The 24,058-nt window shown below is 37.8% G+C and overlaps 1 protein-coding gene across 12 annotated transcripts in view; it reads right to left on the bottom strand.

The window, feature by feature from the left end:
* LOC106068869 (tyrosine-protein phosphatase Lar-like) overlaps positions 1–24,058 on the bottom strand; it is a 267,560-nt gene that overhangs the window by 191,076 nt on the left and 52,426 nt on the right. For all 12 annotated transcript variants that reach the window (XM_056030085.1, XM_056030094.1, XM_056030091.1 and 9 more), the window contains one exon: positions 10,320–10,372. The gene's annotated coding sequence lies outside the window, so the exon portion shown is untranslated. The remainder of the gene's footprint in view (positions 1–10,319; positions 10,373–24,058) is intronic.

The following is a 24,058-nucleotide window of genomic DNA, read 5'->3' as shown; positions in this document are numbered from 1 at the left end:
ACAACTAAAGACATCATGGAAACCTACTCGAGCTGAGCTGTTTTTGCTAAGCAACTAAAGACATCATGGAAACCTTACTCGAGCTGAGCTGTTTTTGCCAAACAACTAAAGACATCATGGAAACCTACTCGAGCTGAGCTGTTTTTGCTAAGCAACTAAAGACATCATGGAAACCTTACTCGAGCTGAGCTGTTTTTGCCAAACAACTAAAGACAGCGTGGAATCCTTACTCGAGCTGAGCTGTTTTTGCCAAACAACTAAAGACAGCGTGGAATCCTTCTCCCAGATTCCTCAGCTATTAACAAAGTCCACAAAAGAGATATCGGCCATAATGCCCTCAGCCAGCTATAAGCATCAACAAAATGCGATATACAAAAGCAATTTATTGTTGTATCTAATGCGGATTAAATGGTTAGTGTAAGGATGACTAGTGACTGTCTTCCTGTATGTAAAGCTTATATGTCCCATTTTGATTAAATTCATTTATTACAGTTTTAAAACAAGGCAATGTTAACTCTGGATTATCATATAGTAAAGTTACCCTTTTAGACCTTGTGGTCTATAGGGCAGATGAAGTAACGGTCATCTGTTTCAGTGGCCTACGGTTAACTAAAGTTAGTACCCATTAGAGCTGGGTGAACTCAGAGGGCGCCCGAGGATCCCGAAATTAAAAATCCCAGTCTTCACCAGGTTTCGAACCCCAGACCCCGCTCCAGAAGCAAAACACTTTACGTCCGCGCCTCCAAAGATTATCATATCATTTACCATAAAAGTTATCACATCTGGAATTGTACCTCTTCAAATCGCCCCAACAGCTCGAGAATCAATGGAAACCTAGGCCCCAGTATCAACAGTTAATACCTTTTATCTGCCCTCCTAAAGCCTGTTTACCCATAAACAATTCATTTTCCCCCCTCGCCGCTGCCCCTTCACTTGCTGACAGTCTCACAACGAGCTGCTCGTCTTGGGGAGTTTCTTCCGCAAGAGTGAGCTTCTCCTTGCTGACGCAGTTATCTGCCCCTTTTGTCTACACGACTTCACAATCTAATAACGAACCAAGTGGAAATTTTTTTTTTTTTACAAGTCCTAAGAAGGCGTCTGCGATTCCAACATCCAATAAAAATAATTAAAAGAAAACACAACATCGATTGCTACAAGTGAAATTACTTAAAAAATAAATTATTTTTTATTGTCAAAAATTATTGAATTATAAATTTATGGTAAAAAAAAATTGCATTTTATTGGTAAATATGTTAACTTGTAACACTTGTTTTGTACACAATAACTTTACTTGATTAAAAACTCAAATCAATCGGGAAAAAAAAAAAAAAAAAAAAAAAAAAAAAAAAAAAAAAATAGGTAGTATGTCTTTGCTATTAAGTAATACTTCTATTACAAATAAAACATTTATAGGTTAATCACTTTTCAATTGTTTATGATTTAATACCTGTGAATTATGAAAACTTACAAATAAAAACATAAAAAAAAAAAAGCCCACAAAAGAGGCAAGATGGCCCATAAAAGAGGCACATAAAGCCCAAAAAAAGAGGCAAAAAAGGAGGCCTATGGCTCAAGGATTCCTATGACGATAAAGCTAAAACTGAATAGCGCAAATTCTGAGGTTTCCTTTGAAAAAAAAAAAAAAAAAGGGAAAAAAATATACTTAATACGGTGAGTATATAGAATCACTTGGAATTAACATATAGGAAGATTATTGATTTTAGGGGTGAGAATTATCTAGGTTGATTTTCATATGCTTGTACAATACTCAGGCAGTATTCCAGAAATGGGGTGTTGGGGGTCATGGATATTTGATATTGTGTTGATTGTTCTGGGGTAGAGGATCCTTGTATCATTTTTCTGTCTCTGGTGGTTTCAATGGTTAGGTAGTATGTCTTTGATATTAAATAATACTTCTGTTACTATTATTATATTTTTAGGTTAATCACTTTTCAATAGTTTATGATTTAATACATGTGAATTATGAGAACTTACAAATAAATTTAAAAAAAAAAAGCCCACAAAAGAGGCAAGAGACATATAAAGCCAAAAAAGGAGGCAAAGAAAAGAGGCCTAAGGCCCAAGGATTCATATGATGATAAAGCTAAAATTAAATCGCGCAAATTGTGAGGTTTCCTATTTAAAACAAGAGTAATAATAATTAATCTTTACGTACATTTACGATATATTTACTTTATAAGTGTTACTAAACTCTAGGAAATTTTCGATGAAAGTATGAGCTAATACCACAATAATGTTACATGTTTGAAACTGGATGCCCTGTGCTTCAAGAGAACCACTGGATTTGTAAAGCTGCTACTTTTCACTGAATTCGTGACAGTGTAATTTGAAATTATTACTAAATACAGTTTATAACAAAAATGATAATCTCCCGGACTCCTCAGCAAATTGAAATTTCGTTAAAATTCTATAGCAAAGCTACAGCCGTTGGCATTTGTAATATGATTATGTTGTCGCATTTGTAGCCGATATATGATTTATGTATAGGCCTACTCATTTAGGGAAAGAAAAGATTTCCCCTTTCAGGCCTTGCAATCTATGGGGCAGATGATGTTAAGACCATCAGTTTCTTCGGCCGACGGTTTATGAGCAGTGTGTCATGTGGCCAGCACAACAACAAACTGCCTTTACCATCCACAATTAAAGTCAGGTACCCATTAGACTAAGGGCGCCCAAAAAATCCCGAAATTCAAAATCCCAGTCTTCACCAAGAATCGAACCCAGGACTCCAGGTTCAGAAGCCTGAATAAAATCGTTACAAATAGAGACACTCCAAGCGTGCTCTTAGAGTCTTAGAGCTAGTCAATGACAGCAGTGACTCTTCCATGACCCTTAACCTCTGCACAAGACAAAACAATAAACATGTGTATATGTTACTCTGCCGTAAAACAAAGGACGTTTGGGTCACAAGGCCTTCATCAGCTACAACCCAAACCAAAAAAAAAAAGACAAACAATTAACACAAAATAGGCTGCACTAGTATCAGGATTATGTTGATTCTTGTCCATCATCACCATCTGTCCCTTGACTTTCGTCGTAGGAGTGATTTGATAGTTGGTGTAAACAAATCCTTCCACTTTTTCCTAGTCCTTAGTAGGATATCAAGAGAGAGGTCTGCCCATTCTCTTAGGTTGCAGTGGCCTAAGACCGGCCCTGCTCGAGCTGATCAACACACCCAAACCCAAATAGTAAGTTCCCAAATTTGTATGTAGCAGTAGCCAAATATTCTGAATAGAAAAAAAAAGTATAGTTCCCCTGTCAGACCCTGCCATCTATAGGATAGATGATGTTAAGATCAGCTGTTTCTTTGGCCAACGGTTAAAGAGCACCACGACCAGCCACCTTACACTTCCCCCCCACCCCCCACCTAAAGTCAGTACCCATTAGAGTTGGATGGACTAGGAGCGCCATAAAAATGTCAAAATTAAAAACCCCAGTCTTCATCATCATTCGAACCTAGAACCCCAGGTTCGGAAACCAAGCGCTTAACCACTCAGCCACCGCGCCCCTTATATTCTGAATAGCTAAAATAAACTCCAATCTTTTGGTCAACAGATAGAAGGTCCCCAAATGTCCCACATATTATGTATTAAAACCTTGCAAGAAATGGACACAGGGTGACATCTGCCACCGTCCTTAAGAGAGAAGTTGACCAAGAAGAAATACTGTGGTCACTTGAGCACGAAAAAATGGCTGGACGTGGACCGCTTTCACTTGATAGACTATCGACCGAAAGTACTTTGGTGATGTGAAGCCTTAATCCTGTTAAGTATCGCATGTCAAGCGATAGGAGTGACTCAGTAGTAGTGGGCTAATGAAAGGTGATAAGATATTATGATAATGATATGTATGATTGAAATGACGTCATAGACAAAGTTTTATGCCCAGAGTGCGGCCGAACATACCGGGCTTGCAAAGGTCTCACCAGCCACACGAGGAGGCACTAAACCCCAGTGCAAGGCCCTCAGCCCCCTGGATGACAAAAGTGGTCATCATCGGACCACGATGGACGCACTCCCACAGCCAATCTTGGATCAAGTTGTAACTTTACAGTATTATTTCTTGTACCTAACAACAGATGAATCAATCAAACAAATAACCAATTATTCAAAGTATTATTGGTTATCAGTTATTTTGTTTTGATATCGAAAAAGGAGAAGCTAATTCTACAATATTGAGAGATATGTTTTGTTTTTTTTAAGAGCATTTTTTTTATTTTGCTTGTTTTAGTTTTTGGATTTCTAACTACGTTGTGGAGAAGCGTTATGCTTGTAGCGACTTAAAAAAAAGTTACAGATAATAACACGTGACCTCGCTCTTTAATACACACACTCGTAAATATTTTGTTTACAGAAACACATTGAGATTAAAACGGTCTCATTTCAAGAAGGTATAAGCAGAGTGCTTAAAAAAATATTAAGTGAAGACTTTATGGGTAAATGTGAAACAAGTTATCAGCTATTCAGCCTTATGGTCTATAAACCTGAAGGGGGAATAAAAGATGCACCCGATTGCGAAAATTGGCCATCGTTGGTATTCCACTCCAAGTTCTTGTCTTCGGTTTGTTGCAATGTCGTGCGTGCAAGGTCGACCTATCATTGTTTCCTGCAGTGTCCTGGGAAACTGAAGACTGTTGACAGAGAAAATAGACCGTTAAGTGGTCTTTGAGTTGCGCTCCTTAACGCCAAACATCTACACAAATAATGACTGTGTTCTTTTTGGTAGACACTGTTTCTTCCCGTCTTCCTCACAGCTCTGTTTCATCCTGTTTCTATCCCATCTCTCTCTCTCTCTCTCCGTCTCTCTCTCTAACTCTCACTCTGGTATATTGCTCTAGCTTGAAAACATCTTTGTATTCCCTAACGTAAGGGTTAATAAATACGTATATGTCTCTATTTAATTTGGTGGGGGATCGTGGGGGTTGTGGGGGTTTTGTTGTTGTTTTTTTTTTCTTGCGTTCCCGAAACTCCCGGAAAATCTCCACCCTCTTTACCTCAACCCCCCCCCTTCCCCAGGATATCTCATACCACATTACTCTCGGGGAAATATTAAAAAATCTCCAGGTGAGAAGGTGAGTTTATCACATTTACCTGCCCCCCCTCCCCGGGCGAACGAAGAGTCGGCGAACGAGGCAGCCGAGGGAGTGACGAGGGAGGATTGTTATTTGGGAAGGGGGGGGGACGAAGGGATACGAGAATAAACCTGTTACGTTTGTACTTGATTGTATGAAAAGTTTGCCGAAACATTGTCTGATACCATCACTCCATGTTAATTCATCACAGCAGGTGTTACGCAGTTTAGCGTTAGCATCACGCTAGGAAGTAGTTTGCATGCGCACACATTCATTAGAGAATTCTCTGGTGCTGAGTTGGAGTTAGCACAAGATCGAGTCATTGTATAACTTCGATTATTAATCGAAGGATAAATAACTCTTAAGAAACAGTCTTTTCACGCTATGGACATTTCAAACGAAATAAATTCGTAGAATTTGAACATACCTGTTTTTCTTATTTAGTGAAAATAACTTTAAATAATTAACAATATTCTTTTCACCCCTAAATAGTTACTTTATTTTACGTGATGGCGGTGATGTCAATTAATAAATCTACATAAAAAAAACCCACAACAACTCATCAGCATGAAGCTTGTTGATGGAAGAAAGAAGGGTAACAACAAAAAAACATGAAAAAAACTTAAGAACATATTTTTGTTTTACTCTGGTTAATGTTTACTGCTTATTCGGTTTCATTGTTTGATATTATATTGTATGGGAAATCAATTTATCAATCCGGATTTGGTTATAATAAGGAAATTATCCAAGCGGGTGTGTAGAATGTCGCATTATCGATAGTGTAGAGTAACAGAGTGATAGGGGTATACCAAGTTGGCGTCGAACCATTTAATTAGCTATAGCTGTTCTCAAAATATCAACAAAAGGTAATCAACTCTTTAGGAAAGGACGGAACTTCAGTACCTTGCCTGGTAGCTGGAACTTGAGGGCGAGCTAGAAAGTACATAAACAATAACTGGGGCTCTTCTCAACTTAAGCAAATCGCAATCGCTGCTTATAACTATTTGTTTGAGAGAGAGAGAGAGAGAGAGAGAGTGTTAGAAGGGTTGAAGGGATCTATGAGGAGTGAAGAAAGGCATCATGGGGATATAGAGAGATTGAATAATGTGGAATGAGAGAAGCGCAGAGAGTGAGAGAGAGAGAGAAAGAGAGAGAGAGAAATCCATTTTCATGCCAGCGTGCATTGTTTGGTTCCAATCCGGAACTCACAATCAATATTGGCCCAATCTTTGTTCGGTCACATTCAGCAAGCATTGGCGAATAGGACCTGGCCATCTCTTCAGACTGCTCTCTATCCCCTCCCCTCTTCTCCTCAGACCAGCTTGCCAGGATGGTCTTTTTTTCCCCTTCTTGATTTCGTTGATAGTTTCGACCATGGCAAAGTGAAAAAAGACAAATGGCCGCTGTTTAGCCTCGTTTCCAACATGGCAGCAGACTTGTGGAAAGAGATGGCTAAGATATACGGAATCATTACATTTAAAATATATTTTTGTCCTAGTAGAAAAAAGTTTAAAGTGTTTTGATATTTGCTTGATTTTGGTATGTTTGTGTGTGCTTAATTCTATAGTAACGGAAAGTTTTATTTTGTTCGACATGGCTGGAGAACACTGGTACCTGGCCCATGGCGGAAAACTCGCAGAGACGTCTAGAAATAACTACCATCTTGGTTTTTAGCTCTAAACATATTGTGCAATGAAACCGTGGAATTTTTTTTTCTTATTATACTACAATTGAATAAAACTTGAATAAGCTTAGGGGAAACAAATAAACATATAATTTTCATTGATAATATACACAGATTTCAACTCCCATTTAGATGTGTGCAGAAACTGAGATATAGTGATAGCACGATAAATTGACATAAAATGCAACTCATTTAAAAACTATACGGCTTTCTGGTTGCGATGTCCACAGATTAAATTTTTACTCCCAAATTTATAACCTCAACTGCAACTGACTTACTCAAGGTTACATCAGAATTCAGAACTTATTTGGCCTATCGTAACACACACACACTAACATTACAGACCATAACAATAACACGATTCTTTTGTGGTGTCTAATTAGCCGCAGCTTTCATATGTTACTGACCTCTCAAAAGAATCGTGCTGAACTGGACCAGTTAGCCTTTAAAAAGAAGTTTAGAAACAGACTCACTGATTTTCAAGGATCATAAAATTACGAGGTTGTTTTTTTTTTTTTTTTGTTTGTTTTTTTGGGTGATGTGCATATCAAGTAGACCGAACCGCTTCAAGTCGTAATATCGTTTGGTGGGCAAGAACAGATAACTGCTGATTTATGCTGAGATAAAATGATCGCCAGACCTTTTAGACTTGGCCACAATCATTATTATAAAACCGTTTTTTTTTCTTTCAATAGCTTCAAATTCATTGATGTAAGATTTAAAAAAACAAGAAAAAGAAACTCTTTTATTACCGGAAGTTCTGGCTTTAATGACAATTTTTTTTTCAGTGTTGGATTTTTTTTTTAAATTCGGTAAATTGGTTTGCTTTTTTTTTTTTTACTAAACCACAAACTAAAGTCTCAGCCTAACACAATGTAGCCACGTATTGTTGACAATAACAACACCACTCTATAACACACATGAGTACAACTACTCCAATAGTTTGATTGGCTCATTGCTAAGAGCTGGTCTGTATAGAACAAAGGTAATGCATTAGGGTTAAGAGGTTTGTTGGTTTGGGTTTTGGCTTGGAGATAGTGACTTTTTTTTTTTCATACCTCGATATGATTTATTTTTTTGGAGAAACTGTTTTGAACAAATATTTTATAAGAGGTAAAAATACATTTCAACGTAGAGAAAATGTTCCCATTTCATATCTTGCGATATATAGGGCAGGGTGTCATGTGGCCAACACAACGACCAACCACCTTAACTTTCACCAACTAAAGCCAGTTACCCATTTGAGATGGCTGGACTCCAGGGCTTCCTAAAACTCGCGAAATTCAAAATCCCTGTCTTCACCGAGATTTGAATCCAGGAACTCAGGTTCGATAGCCAAGCGCCTAACCGCTAGCCACCGCGGCCCCATTAGTATATATATTTCTCACGTTGGCTCTCACTTTCTCTGTCTCTCTCTCTCTCTCTTTTTGCCACTTGGTGTGTTTTCTCTTTGTTTACCTTGTCATTGTTTTTCTCTGTCTGTCTTTCTGTCTGTCTGTCTCTCTGTCATTTGCTCCATATGCCAATGTATGTCTGTCTTTCTTGCTCTTTTCTCTTTCTCTACTTCCGTTCTCTCTGCGTCTCTTATTTCTGTCTCTCTTCATCCTTCTCTCTCTCTCTCTCTGTTAATTCAGTATAGATTAGGCAACTTCGTAGAGCCTTTGATCCTTTCTTGTCCGCGGGAAGTCATTTGAACTCACTGGGGTGAAGGAGAGGAACACTTGCCGGACGCAACAGGACATTGTCCAATGGGGAGGGGGGGTTGGCCAAGCAGCGGGGTATCAGGCTGGGAGACTTTGGGAAGAGAAAATTGTCCGTCTCTTTCAACCCTCAAGTGATATGGAAAGGGTGTGAGAAGGAGAGGGAGTCCGGACCGGACGCATGGCCTTACAATTAGATTAAAGATAATGGAGGTTTGTTTCCACTCTGTCCGCTCTGTGTCCCCTTGATACAGGCGACAGGCTTAGGGTCAATAGAGTATATCGTCTAGTTATAACGTGAGATAGAGAGACAGAAAGAGAGAGAAAGAGAGAGAAAGAAAGAGAGATAGATAGAAAGAGAGAGTGAAAAGGAGAAAGGGAGAGAAATAGAGAGAGATAGGGAGAGAGAGAAATAGAGAGAGAATGGGAGAGGGGAAGAGAGAGGGAGGGAGAGAAAGAAAGCGATAAATGGGAATCAAGGAGAGAAAAAGAGTGAGCAAATAAAAGAGAGAGTGAGAGAACCACGAGAGACAGAGAGAAAGACAGTGAAAGAGAGACAAAGAGAGACAAACAGAGAGACAGAAAGGGACCGAGAGAGATAGAAGCAGAGAGAGAGAGAGAGAGAGAAAGAGAGAGACAGAGAGACAGAGAGAGACATAGAGGGGTAGAGAGAGACAGAGAGAAAGACAAAGAGAGACAGACAAAGAGAGACAGAGAGAGAGAGACAAAGAGAGAGAGAGAGACAAAGAGAGAGACAGACAGGCAGAGAGAGATGGGGGATAGAGAGAAATTGTGTTAATTGATTGATAGAAAAATTGATTTTAAAAAAAAAGAAGAAGAAAAGTTATTTTAGTACGTGTGACTACAAGAAAATGAGAGAGAGAGAGAGAAGAATAGAAGAGAGAGAGAGAGAGACTGTGAGAGGGTAAAGAGAAGAGAGAGAGAGAGACAGTGAGAGGATAAAGAGAAGAGAGAGAGAGAGAGACAGTGAGAGGGTAAAGAGAAGAAGTGTAAGTTTTGAGCGTTTCTTTAAAAGAACGAATGAAAAAAAAATACATTCTATCTAGACAAAATTCTGTCCACCATTCTGTCTGCGTGTCTGTCACGCTAATCTGGCGTGGCCTAGACAACTAACCCAAAGCTTTTAATGTCACAGATTTCTCAATACACTTTTAAAGTGATTACGGAATAGCGATGCCAATGTCCTGGCCAATGACATGTTGTCAGCGAGACTTGGGATGGAAGCAATGACAACTGACTATTTCAAACCAAACATTCGTAAACTTGAAATGTATTTAAACTTCACTTCAAAATACAATAAACTACAATGGAGTCATAATGTATACAATTAGAATTGATTATAAGAAGTAGGTTTAAAATCATTTGCTCCCTACTGGGGATTTTCATAAGTAAGTTAATCACAGTAATCTGTTGTACATTCTTAAAGGTAATAAAACACAGTCAGAGAGAGAGAGAGAGAGACAGACAGACAGAAGCAAAACGCAAAATGGAGAATGTTGGAGAGATATAATGGAACATAAAGACAATAAGTACGAAAACAAAAAGATTGGGAGAGATTTTGAAAAAAATGGAGAAATTAAACAATGTCAAGGACACTTCATCGGAAGGTCATTGCTGCCAACTAAATAATGTCATTACTTTTATCTACAAGAGATTGATCTCTCCGGTTCTAAGAAGTGCAAAGAAATTATTATATACCTTTTAAAAGACATAGCTTAACACTACTTCCTTATTCTGTACAGCGGATACACCAAAGACTCCATTAAGGAAATCCCTTAATAGAATATTTTATTTCAACTAAAAAAAACAATGATTTACTTACATCTGTTCAGCAAGGGGCGGGTGACTCTCGTAGTATGAGGTTGATCATTTTACCTACAGAAAAGACAATTTTAAATTAATTATAAGCACTCACTTAATGAGATAATAAGTATTAATGTGTGAAATTAGTTTTTGTTCAAAGTTCACTATTTTAGCGTTTCAGTAAAACAAAATACTAAATAAAAACAAAATGTGTTTAAAGGGTTGGTTGACGTATCACGTGACGTTTTTGGCGTACTAAGCCGATCCGCCATCTTGTTAGTATGTTTACATAAGTAACCTAAAGCTAATATACTAACTAACCTGTACATCTAGATCTAATACATTCTGGTTTTAAGTTTCCAAAACATAATCTCTTTTATTCATATATTAAAAACATTCAAAATGGCTATATCTTATCGTATCTTATATAATACAAACGTTACTTCAAAAAAGATGATTACGTCCTACGCGTCATGCATTCAGTCATGCATTTTAATCCATGACTTAAATTCTGCCAAGTCACTGGTTTTCCTGGCTAGCTCAGGCAACTCATTCCATGCTCTAATAGCACTAGGGAAGAAGGAGCATTTGTACAAATTTGTCCTAGCATATGGAACGAGGAATGTGCCTTTATCTTTGTGTCTTTCTGAGCTTCTACTACATATTAAGGTGTTCTAATACTTAAATGAACAATAAAGGAATGTAATTTTTCGCATTCCTAACCTAGTTTAATAACAAGTAGTCTCTAGTTATTATGAAATATCTTGGCAAAAAGCAATTAATTGTATTTTGGATTGCTGTATTTTTGTTGATGAGAAAATTTTGCTTAAACTTTTAAGGAAATCATTTTAAAAAAAGGTAGGTATATTTCTAAGTTATTCCGATCTAATCTTGAGTTCTAGAGTCTTTATGGAGTATTACCCTCAATGGAAACAGTATTGCCTAATGTGCCATTTGGTTTAAGTTACTTGCCCGTAGTAGCCTTCAATGTTGTTCCCTTTGTAAACTTAGGTTTCTAGCTTTTTGTTTGACCTTATTAACTTTGTGGGTCACCGCTTTGTTTGGACGCTACTTAGATACAAATGAGTTCGGATAGAGAGACAGACGACCTAGCACGGAGTTATCGTTTTGAAATAATTATCTTCTTTGCTATGAATTAGTGGCAGCTTTAGCGATTATGTTCTTTTCATAGACATACATAAATATAGACTGGAAAAAGGAAATAACTTCATGTAACTTGAAAACATGTAAATCTATTGTTGTCGGATTTCCGAATTCTGAAAACTTGCATGATCTTCAGTCTTAGAGATTAAACAAAACTATACTGCTCATAAATGCTGTTTAATAAAGTACAAAAAAATTGCAAGTCACAAATGTTCGTTTCATAAAACTCTTTTATCGGCCATTTATGTCTATGATCCCTTTGCCATTCTTGAAGTACCAATGGATTATATTTTCCTTTGGGCAGACGTCTGAGAATTGTAATGTTTATACCAAGTATCATCTGCGTTGATTGAATCAAATAGTAGGTCCAAACTGTACCCTGGGAAGATAGGCTTATATGGAACAGCGCAAAGAATAAACAACGAACTAAAATCCAAATAAAAAAAAAACAATTTCTGAATATGCATATATATGAATATAAGGGAAAAACGATTGAAATTACAAGCAATCTATTTCTTTCTTAATCAATAGGACATTTTAGATTTAGTAATATTATTAAGTGGATTGGCATTGAAGCTTAAGAAGGGTGGAAGCCCCTACAAAATCCTGCCCAGGGCCCCCAGCAAAAAAAAATGCTCAGGGCCTCCACTTACAAACGTCCGGCACTTGTCCCAACCATAACTCTCTATCACCATCTGTAAGCTCCACCCCTGGAGTTGCGGTGTACACTTTCCTCCCCTCTTTTTACTTATCCCCAACCAGCGACTACGCCGATGAAGCAATAAATACTTGGCCCGCAGCAAATCTGGTCTCGTTTGTCATTATCAAAGGAAAGGTCAAAGGTCGAAGCTTGTCGTGACCTTTTGGTGGGAGTTCCCGCTGGAAACCGGAAACAACATACCTACTATGGGTATGTTACAGCATGGGGTCATTTTTTTTTTCAGGTCAAAGATAATTACACCACACCAATTTAATTTATATAGCACTGTTAACAACATAATGCTGTCAAGGCGCTAAGATAATATAATAGACTTAAACATAAGAGAGAAAATATCAAAACAATCTCAACATTTTTGAACAGATAGGTCTGAATGTTTTTCTTGAATGTTGTGAAGCATGTTGTGTCTGAGATCAATAGGGAGTGACTTACAAACCATTTGTCCAAGCACTGAAAAAAGCCCGCAAACAGTGACTTTTGATGGAGAAACGTGGCACCACTAGAAACGTGTATCGCAGGGCTCTCTGTGGGACATATGAACATTTTGAAGTGATCTGTTCACTTAGGTACAAGGGCATTTATTTTAGAATTTAGACGCACTGAAGACAAATTGTTGCCACCCTGTAGTCGATTCTTGCCTTTCCCAGGAAGACAATGAAGTGTACGCAAGAGAGCAGCAGCAGAATCGCGTCTTGTTTTGAACTCGCTCCAGCTTAGCGATTTTGTCATCGGGTTTACCCGCGAGAGCAGCATTGTAGTAGTCAAGGCAGGAGAGGTAGAATGCCACTTATAGTTTTTTGGTTGAATGAGCACAGAGACAGTCATTAATGGTCAAACCACACAGCCAGAGAACGTGAGCGATACAAATGTGCAACAGGAACAGACTAACACTACCAATCCGACGCCAGTAATAACTCAATATGGTAGGCAAGTTCGGCCACCAGTACGTTACCCTGACGCAGATAATTAGATACATGTATATCTTTTCATTATTATGCAATTTCGATTTAATTAATGTCTATTTGTAAACCAATTCTCTTGGTTTTTTACTACACATTTTATAATTTATATTGTTACTATTGATAATATTATCGGTATGTTATCCCATTTGGTGTTTTTACCCAGTAGGAGCTTGACCACTGCTGGTTCCCATAAATCGCCAGGCTTCTTTTGCATTCACACTTTGCTCCCAGGCTGAATGTGTGGTCGCTCGGTGCGTCTCGCTGTTTTGTATCCAGTCCACTTGCTATCGAATATATCTGAAAGGATTGTTTGAACCTTTTCCAATTTTCTGCTACTTTGCCATTTAATTCCAGCGGTTGTGGCGGGTGGAGTCGGTCCATCTGACACCATGTAATAGACTAAAACAACATGAGCTTCAATAAACACAATGATTTTATTAGTCTCTATTTATGTTCTTTACTCCAGCCACTTGTTCTCTAAACTGACTTCCTTTTACACACAGTCCTGACACACTGCTGTTCACTCAACCATGTACACTCAAGGTCCACTGGTCATTTCATACACAGGCACACACTCACTGCACTACCAGCCACACAAAACACATACACTTACTATCACACCTACCATTCGTCAACGGCTCTGGATCGGACACAGATCTCTCATGGCGATCCTCTTTTGGCGAGCTTAATGGAGGACGGCGCAAAAGACGGAAAGTAGCTGACAGCAGAATGCTCCTGCAAGAGACAGTTGGAGAGCCTCTCGCGAAGGCACACATTTGAGGCCCGAAGAAAAGTCCTTGTAGAAGACAGGCACAGTAGAGGTAAAGAAAACTTTATTACCCCCCCACACACACACACACACACACAGGCTCACATTTGGACAACGGTTTTGTCTGTATCAGATATGGAAAAATATGCAAGTCGAAGCTGGTTTTGCTTAATCATATGCAACACTACACTCATCCGTAATAAGATAAGATACGATAAGATAATTTTATTGGTCTGAACAAATAGAAATCGGAATCGAAGACATTGCCTTTGTAATTATTATTATTATTATTTATTTTATTATTATTAATGCTAATAGATGAGTAATACTTTGAACATTAGAATACAAATGACTAAAACGTCAGGTTCTGTGGGCTCTGTTTAGGTATAAACTATAATCCAATGTTTAGGAACACGGATTGAATTGAAGAACTTTCAAGCGATCTAGATGTACGCCCCAACTACACTCACAAAAGACATCACTCTATAGGTCAGTGTTTTCTAGGTCAACTATTTATATCATCAAATGATAAAAGCAGCTGCTGGAGGAACTAGACGTGAGAAAATAATACAGAAATCTGCCAGCGACATGTGTGGTTTGCACATGCGCACTAGAGCTAAAAGCACTGCTTCCGTTCACACATATATACAAGTGTACGTTACTATTTTGTTCTAGATTTATTTGTCCTTGAGGGAGGGAGGGGGAATTAAGGGACAGAACGGGAGATATGGGAGTATAAGATGCTTCAGTAAATACATGAACTGTTGAGTACTTCCCTTTCAGACCTTGCGATCTATAAGGCAGATGGTGTAAAGTTCATCTGTTTCTGTGGCCCACGTTTAACGAGGGTGTGATGTTGCCAGCACAACGACCAACCACCTTTACTTTTCCCCGACTAATGTCAGGTACTTAGAGGCGACCAAAGATTCCGAAAATAAACATGCCAGTCTTCCTCCAGCTAGCTATTTTTGTTTGTTTTCCATGTTCTGATTCGAGATTTAGAACATAAAAAACAAACAAACAAACAAAAAGATTTGAAAACACAATGTTTTTGTTTGTTTAATAAATCCTTTTTCATAAAATTTTATACTTTGTACTTTAATTCCTCATAATGATAATGTCTCTGTTACTAGTCGTGGTGTGGAGGGGCGAGGACTAAGTCTTTACAAAGTCAGAACAGAGTCGTCGATAAGTTCTAAATAGATCAGGTAGTTGTTGTTGTCGATGTTGACATTTGGTGTCACAAGCTTCGAGGACATCCGGGCAATTCATCGACCCAGAGAGCACTTGCTGCCGCCGTCACCTGCAAGAAGATCGATACAGGACTTATAGATCCTGCACTACAGTTAGGGTGTGAGTGGGCGCCTCGCGGGTATTAACTTTGTACAACAGGGCGGACGAATCACAAACAATATCTGTGGTGTCAGCATTAGTTGTTATTGTAATGTTTCAAGAATAGATAGATAGATAGATAGATAGATAGATAGATAGATAGATAGATAGATAGATAGGTCATTTTCATAAGTAAAGGTTATTTTCAGACAGATAGACAGATAGACAGACAGACCGATATATATATATATATATATATATATAGATAGATAGATAGATAGATAGATAGATAGATAGATAGATTGATTGATTGATTGATTAATTGATTGTACTGTGAGCTGCCAGTGATAATTTCAAGTGATTTGATTTTCTTCAAATTTGAAGATTATTTTATCCTTGCCCAAACCTCCGTACGAAGGCAGAGGATGAGGGCGGCCAGGGTTTGAACCCAAGATCGTCGGAACCGAGTCCGGGGCGCATACCACACGACCAGGTAGACATGTGGCAAAATATGTAGGTCACAACAGGGGCTGCGTATCCATGGGAAATACTGCATTCCTCATAATTCTTCGGACTCGAAGTCAAGCCTTATTATTACTATTATTATTAGCATTGATTTCCATATAATCATATAAATGAGATCGGCCACCACGACGAAACTACCTGCCATTAAAACAAGCAAAATGAAGGCCAAGAAAAGTTGGACATGTCCATTAAGCATTTTTTATCAGGCCTCACATCTTACTACCAACCGTCTGCTAGACCACTCCGCGACATCTTTATATTAGCATCAGAATAACTAATATGAATTTAAAACAAGCAGTGACAATAAATGACACTGGCATATACAAATTAAAAAACAGCAACTCCTCTCCCGAAGACACGACATCCCTCAGACATTTCACTGTTGTGACCATAGAAACTCCCAAAGAGCAGGGGTTTGACCCTAGGACGCGTGGAGACATCAAGGGCGGGGAGGATGTCAGCGAAGATTGATGCCCCAAGTTCTCTGTGAATTTAATCAATTTTTATTAAGCCACTGAAACGATTCACTGTGGTAATGACAGGAGAAGGCAACTCATAGATCTATTGGCACTAGAGGATAATCATTTAGTCCGCTGTCACGTAAAATGGCGATTTTAAAAATATGTCACCAAGAACAGACAACTCGATAGTAAATGTATACTGGGAGACAACTCATGTATCAAGAAATGCTAATTTAAACTGATATATGAGAAAAAAAAATCAAAATTGATAGTTTAATAAGAGTAAATATTGTTTTTTAATAATATAATATAATATAATAATGAAAAAAATTAACTTAAATAAAATAATATAATATAATTTAATATAAAATATAATATAAAATAAAATATAAAATATAAAATATATAATATAATATAATATAATATAATATAATATAATATAATATAATATAATATAATATAATATAATATAATATAATATAATATAATATAATATAATATAATATAATATAATATAATATAATATAATATAATATAATATAATATAATATAATAAACGGTGGCTATGATTTTCATGTAGATGTTTCGATATTTCGAAAACAAAAATAGATCACAATTGAGAAGGCCAGTTAGGTTGAATAGAATAGGCTGTTATGGCCAATGAAAGTTATTAAATCATAATGCAATAGACCTGTGACCTTTGCTGTCTGCTACCAAAGACGCCAAAAATAGTCTGATAATTGGTGGAGCTGTATTACGAAAATTTAGATTAAGTACTCCAACCTCGTGGCGTCATTAACCAGAATGGGTGAAGAGAGCTTAAAAGACAATGGTACAGGAGGCTTAGCTGGCGAGGCTAGGCCGAGAGTTCGATCCTTGAAATGTAGGTCACGTCCGGAAGTCTTGAAATCAATGCAAGACGTTTCCAGAGCTCTACCAGGAAGCGTAACAAGGCTGCCGCTTATAGGCTGGTAGTTGGGGAGTTCCTACTTATACTCACTCGCACACACATTCACGCACGCATGTGCACACACCTGTGCATTAGTCATGTGCTCCTGGTTATTGGAAGAGGACAGGCAGGGGCGTTTATTTGAAGAGAAGATGTCATCATAGAGAGGTACATCAAATGTTTAATTAAACAGAGAAACAAATGTAGTAAGAATACAAACCAAGAGTGGAATACAGTATAGGAGATTGCCATACATTTAGAGGCAGATCCATAAAATAGCAAGCTTCTTGATGTTTCAGGTGCACAGAATACGCAAGTCTTTATTAATGAATAATAAACAATAAAATACAAATTCTGAAAAAAAAAAAGCTTGTATTTAGTGTACTTTTGCATAAATTAGTTTGGAATCAGCCATGTAATTAAATTTGGAATAGATCTTGACTAACAATAAAAAAAAGCACTTATAAAAATATTTTAAAAAAAAGGGAAACGACCTGCAATTCGAACTCAAGACTCAAGACTTTTCAGGCTTCTCAAGCCAAGACATGGAGGATTGCATAGTGAACTATTATTTCTATAGTCTGAGCCTATGGTTCAGGTTTATGTGCACTAAGACAGCTTCTACCACATTTCAGTCAAGTACAACTTCTTTTCCTTGTTCGAGAGGCCAAACAAAATAATTCATTACCCTACCCTGTTGCCACGTCACAGGTCTGTACGACGTGGCAACGAGCGATTGGTCAACACTGCCCACAGGCTGTGACGTCGCAAGTCAGTGTTGAGGCCTTTTATAAGGAGTGGTCTTGACGAACGCCGCAAAGGAATGTTCTTATTGCTTTACAAAATGTAATCGGTTCTTCTTTGCAGGATACGCCGCTGACAGAACAGAACACAATATTTTGGAGATATTTTAAGGGCAAGTGGGCTTACGCAAGAAAGATTAAAACTTGTACAGTTGCAGTGTCGTGTCTTCTTGACCTTCTGAGAGTGAGCCGATGTTCCATCAGTCGTCTCATAATTTAGTCAAAACTTTGGATTTTGAGCTCGGTCTTAAAGACGCGAGTCTATATTTACTGAAATGTCTTCTGGTGTTACTGGAGAGAGAGAGAGAGAGAGAGAGAGAGAGAGAGAGAGAAAGAGAGAGAGAGATACAGAATGATTGAAAAAATATATTTCGCCTACAATTTATCATATTTTGATATTTTTATAATTAATATTTTGTACTTTTAAAGCCAACTCTAACCCACTAGCAGAGGGGAGCTGGTGTGGGGCTGGTTGTTATAGTTAGAAATGCTATAACACTTAACCTTTTTTTAACAGAATTAAAAAAATATATGGAAGAAATAGTATCTCTCTTTTTTTCACTTTCATCCTCTCTCTCTCTCTCTCTCTCTCTCTCTCTCTCTCTCTCTCTCTCTCTCTCTCTCTCTCTCTCTCTCTCCCTCTCTCCTATCCTTTCAATTTCTTGTTTTTTTCTCTTTCTTTCTCATACTTTCTCTTTTTCATTCTAATCTTTTTCTCTCTTTGTCTCTCTCTTTGTATTTTATTTTGTATTTCTCTCTTTCGTGCCCATGTTCTCTTAATTTCTCTTTCATCCTCTCTCTGTCTCTCTCTCTGTCTCTGTTTGTCTGTCTCTCTCTCTCTCAGTCTCTGTCTCTCTCTGTGTCTATGTCTCTCTCTCAGTCTCTCTCTCTCTATCTTTGTCTCTCTGTCTTTCTGCCTCTGTCTCTCTCGCTGTCTCTCTTTTCTGTCACTGTCTCTCTCTCTCTGTCGCTCTCTCTCTCTCTGATCCTCACTCTCCTGTGCAAAGTAGACACAAATAAAATGCACCACAAAGTGAATGTCTAATTTAAGATGAAAACTAGCAAGAACTTTTAAGCGATAAAGTGCGAAACCGAATTTCCATTACAACTTATTTTTTTTGTGTTTGAACCAAATTATCTTCCCATTACTAGTACACGCAACGGAATGGCAATCATTTCAAAGTTTTTAAAGTTAAAACCCCAGTACTCTCCCTTGCTCTCTGGATTTCGCACTCACCTGTCCACTGACGCCAAGATCCTTCCCAGAGACGTTTTATAACTTCTTACAAGCACTGAGTGTATATGTACTGGATATGGGGGTGGGGGGGGGGCTTTACAAGTCGCGTGAGTTGGGGCCTGGGGTGAGCACTGACCTCACACGCAATACAAAAAGCACCTCGACGCGATCTCCCTAACCCCATTGACCCCCCCCCCAACCCTGATCTATTTGCCCCCCCCCTTCCCTCCCTCCTCAAAAGAAAGCAGTTCGTTTATTACGGGCCAAACATCGTTTTTTTTTCTCTGCCTGTTTTTCATCTTAAGATGAGATTGAGACTAGCCACGTATGAGGCCAGAGAGAAGAATGACCCTCGTTCAAGTGGAGGGAACATAGAGTGGTGGGGAGGGGGGGAGTAGGGGGTGAAGGTGCTGAAGAAAGAGAACACCTTTGTCCCTCACAATGAATTCGTTTCTCCCCAATACCAGAGCAGCGCCCAGTGTAAACAGTGCGTGCCAGATAAATAGATCTAGTTTGTATACTTCGGCTTAAGGGCCTTGAGCCTTTTGTGAGAACTGCAGAAACAGAGTTAAAAAAAAAAGTAATCTTACAGGGGCGTTTCTTTGAAACTCTCATCTTTGAAAAGTAATGGGGGGCTTCACGAAATGAACTCATGAGTTTAAACAAGAGCAGGTATTTTCTCTTCGTCAGATATTTCACACATATTTAGTTCTTCTATTCTGTATGACATTTAAAACTCACAAGAAAAACATTAAAAATACTTTAAAAAAAAAAAAAAAAAAAAAAAAAAAAAAAAAAAAAGACAATACCTCCTTTATACAGCTTATAGGGCGATCGATTGTTGTATTTTTTTTCCCTTAATAAATAATGAATGTTAGATTTTTAAAAAAAAATCCTTTTTTACCCAGCCCCCATTTCCCTCCTCCCTTCATTCCGAGAAAGAATCCAGGTTAAGCGAATGTATAGATCTAGTACACTTTCTACTATGACAATGATTTAGATTTAGACATAGAAGAAGATGCGCATCATTTTCATGAACATTTAATTTTTTTTAACTCTTGAATCCATAAAGCCTTACAATCGTAAATTCCCCAACGCGACAGTCCTTTCGAGAACGTGATAGTCCGATGTTGGATCTCGATCTAGACCTAGTTCTCTAGCCAAATTTTAAATGTATTTCTTTTTTTACTTGAAAAAAAAATGATAACGGTCAAGCTAGAGTTGTTCCCCGTGTGTCCAACGAGCTGGTCATTCTTTTCTCAGCGATATACATCCAGGGCTACATTTCTAGGAAAATCGTTTGAGCCGTTTTTGAGATTCGAGTCCAGGTTGCATGATTTGAATAGAGGTATTGTAAAAACAAATACTTAAAAATTGAAGCATCTGATATTAACTGAAAGCCGATGTTATCCTATAAGATGATTGATTTACTGGTCGAGTAATATACTTTTCGGACTGTCAGCGCGATGGCCCTTAGTTTGAGACTTACCCACTGCCATCCCCCCCCCAATCCTGCAGGAGGTCTGGTCAAGCTAGAACGCAATTATTTACATTTCTAAAGTCAAAAACGTATTTAAAAAAATTCAGAAAAAACTCTTAGAAAGATCGCAATAATTCTTTGAGCGATTTAAGGACAATTTGGACGAGACATTTTATTAAACAGAGGCTTAGATTGCTTTTTATGGAGATAAAAAAAAAAAGAAAGTAGTGGCAGTCCAATATTAATGACGAAATTAGTACAGCTATTGTACAACACTACTTTTAATTAACATTTGTAAAATTGTAGACTTAGCCTCATTGTACATTGGTCACAAAAAATATCAGCTTTTTAAAAATCAGACTATAAGGAGAAGTGCCTGATCTGGACAACACTGAGCAGTTCATTTCAGCTATACTTGTCTTAACCATCTAACATAAAAATGAGAAAGAATAAGATGAACCTGATAGACGGTTATTCCAAAAGTACCTTTTTTTTAAATTGTATTTTAATAATTTTCGGGGCTACAGTTCTGTTTTTATACTTGCATAACAAAAAAGAAAATCAAGACTAGTTCAGACTGTAAGATACATAGAGAGAAAAAAAAAACAAGAACTATTGATCATGAAATTCCCCAGAAAACCACAACGTTACTCAATGTGTTCTCTAGCCAAATGTAATCCCTACTTAAAGCCTCGCTATAATATACAATCTAAGGGTTTAACCCTATCCCAGCCACCGAGCCGCGGTGTTGCATCCGCCGCTATCGTGATCCCAACCCTAGTGTCATTTATCTGGGTTAATGCATTTGGCTTGTGCCATGAGATAATAGGTCCGACCTCTTAAGGTCAGGTCCTAAACGCCCACAGGTCCTGCTCACACACTCCACTCATGTTTCTGCCTAAGCGTTTTTCTTCTCCACCTCCCCTTCCCCTTCTTTTCAGTTTAGTATTCCGTATTCCGGCCGGTTCAGGCTTACAAGGGTTAGCTTTTGTTTTTAAAACGGTTTATTCCTCATGACCTGCCTCGTTTTGAATGTCAGAAAAGTGAGAGAGAGAGAGAGTAAGAGAGAGTAAGAGAGAGAGTGTGGCCTGATGGGGTATTATTATATAAACAAAGGTAAACCTAGATTTAAAAAAAACAACGGTTGTTTTAAGACACGTTAATTGGCGAAAGAAAAAGAACGTATCTCTCCCAAAAATAATATCTAAATAAACAGATGGAGTGTCTTAGTGAATGGGGGGGGGGGACAGAAGGAAAGAGAAATTTTGAATTTAAATAAATATTTACAACAGGAGTTAGAGCAATGAGTTAGGGCAAGGAGTACTATTTCCCTAAAATGAATTTTCCGGAGATCGGGTAATGTATTATAAGTTTCCGGTAGTTTTATAGATGATCAGGATCTTAATTCTTGCAGTTCTTCAATGCTATTGGTTTCCTTGAAATGTTAAAACCCTCTCTCTTTTTGCCTGCATATAACCAAGTAATGCAGCCCAAAATGAAGTACTACAATACAGATCCAATTTGCACATTCATAACATTATTATACACTCCACTGTCATGTATTATAACCCACATTCATGTATTACAGTGATAGCTGATAACTGAACAGATCTTGAGAGTTCTAGAGCTTATAACTGAACAGATCTTGAGAGTTCTAGAGCTTATAACTGAACAGATCTTGAGAGCTCTAGAGCTTATAACTGAACATATCTTGAGAGTTCTAGAGCTTATAACTGAACAGATCTTGAGAGTTCAAGAGCTTATAACTGAACAGATCTTGAGAGTTCTAGAGCTTATAACTGAACAGATCTTGAGAGCCCTAGAGCTTATAACTGAACAGATCTTGAGAGTTCTAGAGCTTATAACTGAACAGATCTTGAGAGTTCAAGAGCTTATAACTGAACAGATCTTGAGAGTTCTAGAGCTTATAACTGAACAGATCTTGAGAGCTCTAGAGCTTATAACTGAACAGATCTTGAGAGCTCTAGAGCTTATAACTGAACAGATCTTGAGAGTTCAAGAGCTTATAACTGAACAGATCTTGAGAGTTCAAGAGCTTATAACTGAACAGATCTTGAGAGCTCTAGAGCTTATAACTGAACAGATCTTGAGAGTTCTAGTGCTTATAACTGAACAGATCTTGAGAGCTCTAGAGCTTATAACTGAACAGATCTTGAGAGTTCAAGAGCTTATAACTGAACAGATCTTGAGAGTTCAAGAGCTTATAACTGAACAGATCTTGAGAGCTCTAGAGCTTATAACTGAACAGATCTTGAGAATTCTAGAGCTTATAACTGAACTGATCTTGAGAATTCTAGAGCTTATAACTGAACTGATCTTGAGAATTCTAGAGCTTATAACTGAACTGATCTTGAGAATTCTAGAGCTTATAACTTAACAGATCTTGAGAGTTCAAGAGCTTATAACTGAACAGATCTTGAGAGTTTCTAGAGCTCATAACTGAACAGATCTTGAGAGTTTCTAGAGCTCATAACTGAACAGATCTTGAGAGTTTCTAGAGCTCATAACTGAACAGATCTTGAGAGTTCTATAGCTTATAACTGAACAGATCTTGAGAGTTTCTAGAGCTTATAACTGAACAGATCTTGAGAGTTTCTAGAGCTTATAACTGAACAGATCTTGAGAGTTTCTAGAGCTCATAACTGAACAGATCTTGAGAGTTCTAGAGCTTATAACTGAACAGATCTTGAGAGTTTCTAGAGCTTATAACTGAACAGATCTTGAGAGTTTCTAGAGCTCATAACTGAACAGATCTTGAGAGTTTCTAGAGCTCATAACTGAACAGATCTTGAGAGTTCTAGAGCTTATAACTGAACAGATCTTGAGAGTTTCTAGAGCTTATAACTGAACAGATCTTGAGTGTTTCTAGAGCTCATAACTGAACAGATCTTGAGAGTTTCTAGAGCTCATAACTGAACAGATCTTGAGAGTTTCTAGAGCTTATAACTGAACAGATCTTGAGAGTTTCTAGAACAATCACAAGGTTTTGGATCGTTTCGTTCAAGTCCTGAAAATATTTTCGTTTTTTTTTCTTATTTCAGAAAATAACAAACTTTTAGTATGAAATCATCTAGAACAGTGTTTCCCAAACTGTGTTCCGCGGAACCCTAGTGTTCCGCGAGGCCTGAATAGGTGTTCTACGAACTGCTGGAATAATTAACTAGTAGGCCATCACGTGAATTAACCTCTCTAAAAATATAAGCAAAGTGTTGCCTTCTCAAAATGTGTCAAGTGTTCCGATTAGAAAAAAGTTTTGGGAAACACTGATCACTGGAATATGTTATGTAAAATACGGGAACAAAAAAGTGTATGAAAAATGATACACATTTTTTTAAGA

Source organism: Biomphalaria glabrata, chromosome 5 (assembly GCF_947242115.1).
Source record: "Biomphalaria glabrata chromosome 5, xgBioGlab47.1, whole genome shotgun sequence".
Lineage (NCBI taxonomy): Eukaryota > Metazoa > Mollusca > Gastropoda > Planorbidae > Biomphalaria > Biomphalaria glabrata.
The sequence above is the reverse complement of the archived record's forward strand: the minus strand, read 5'-3'. Positions and strand labels throughout refer to the sequence as shown.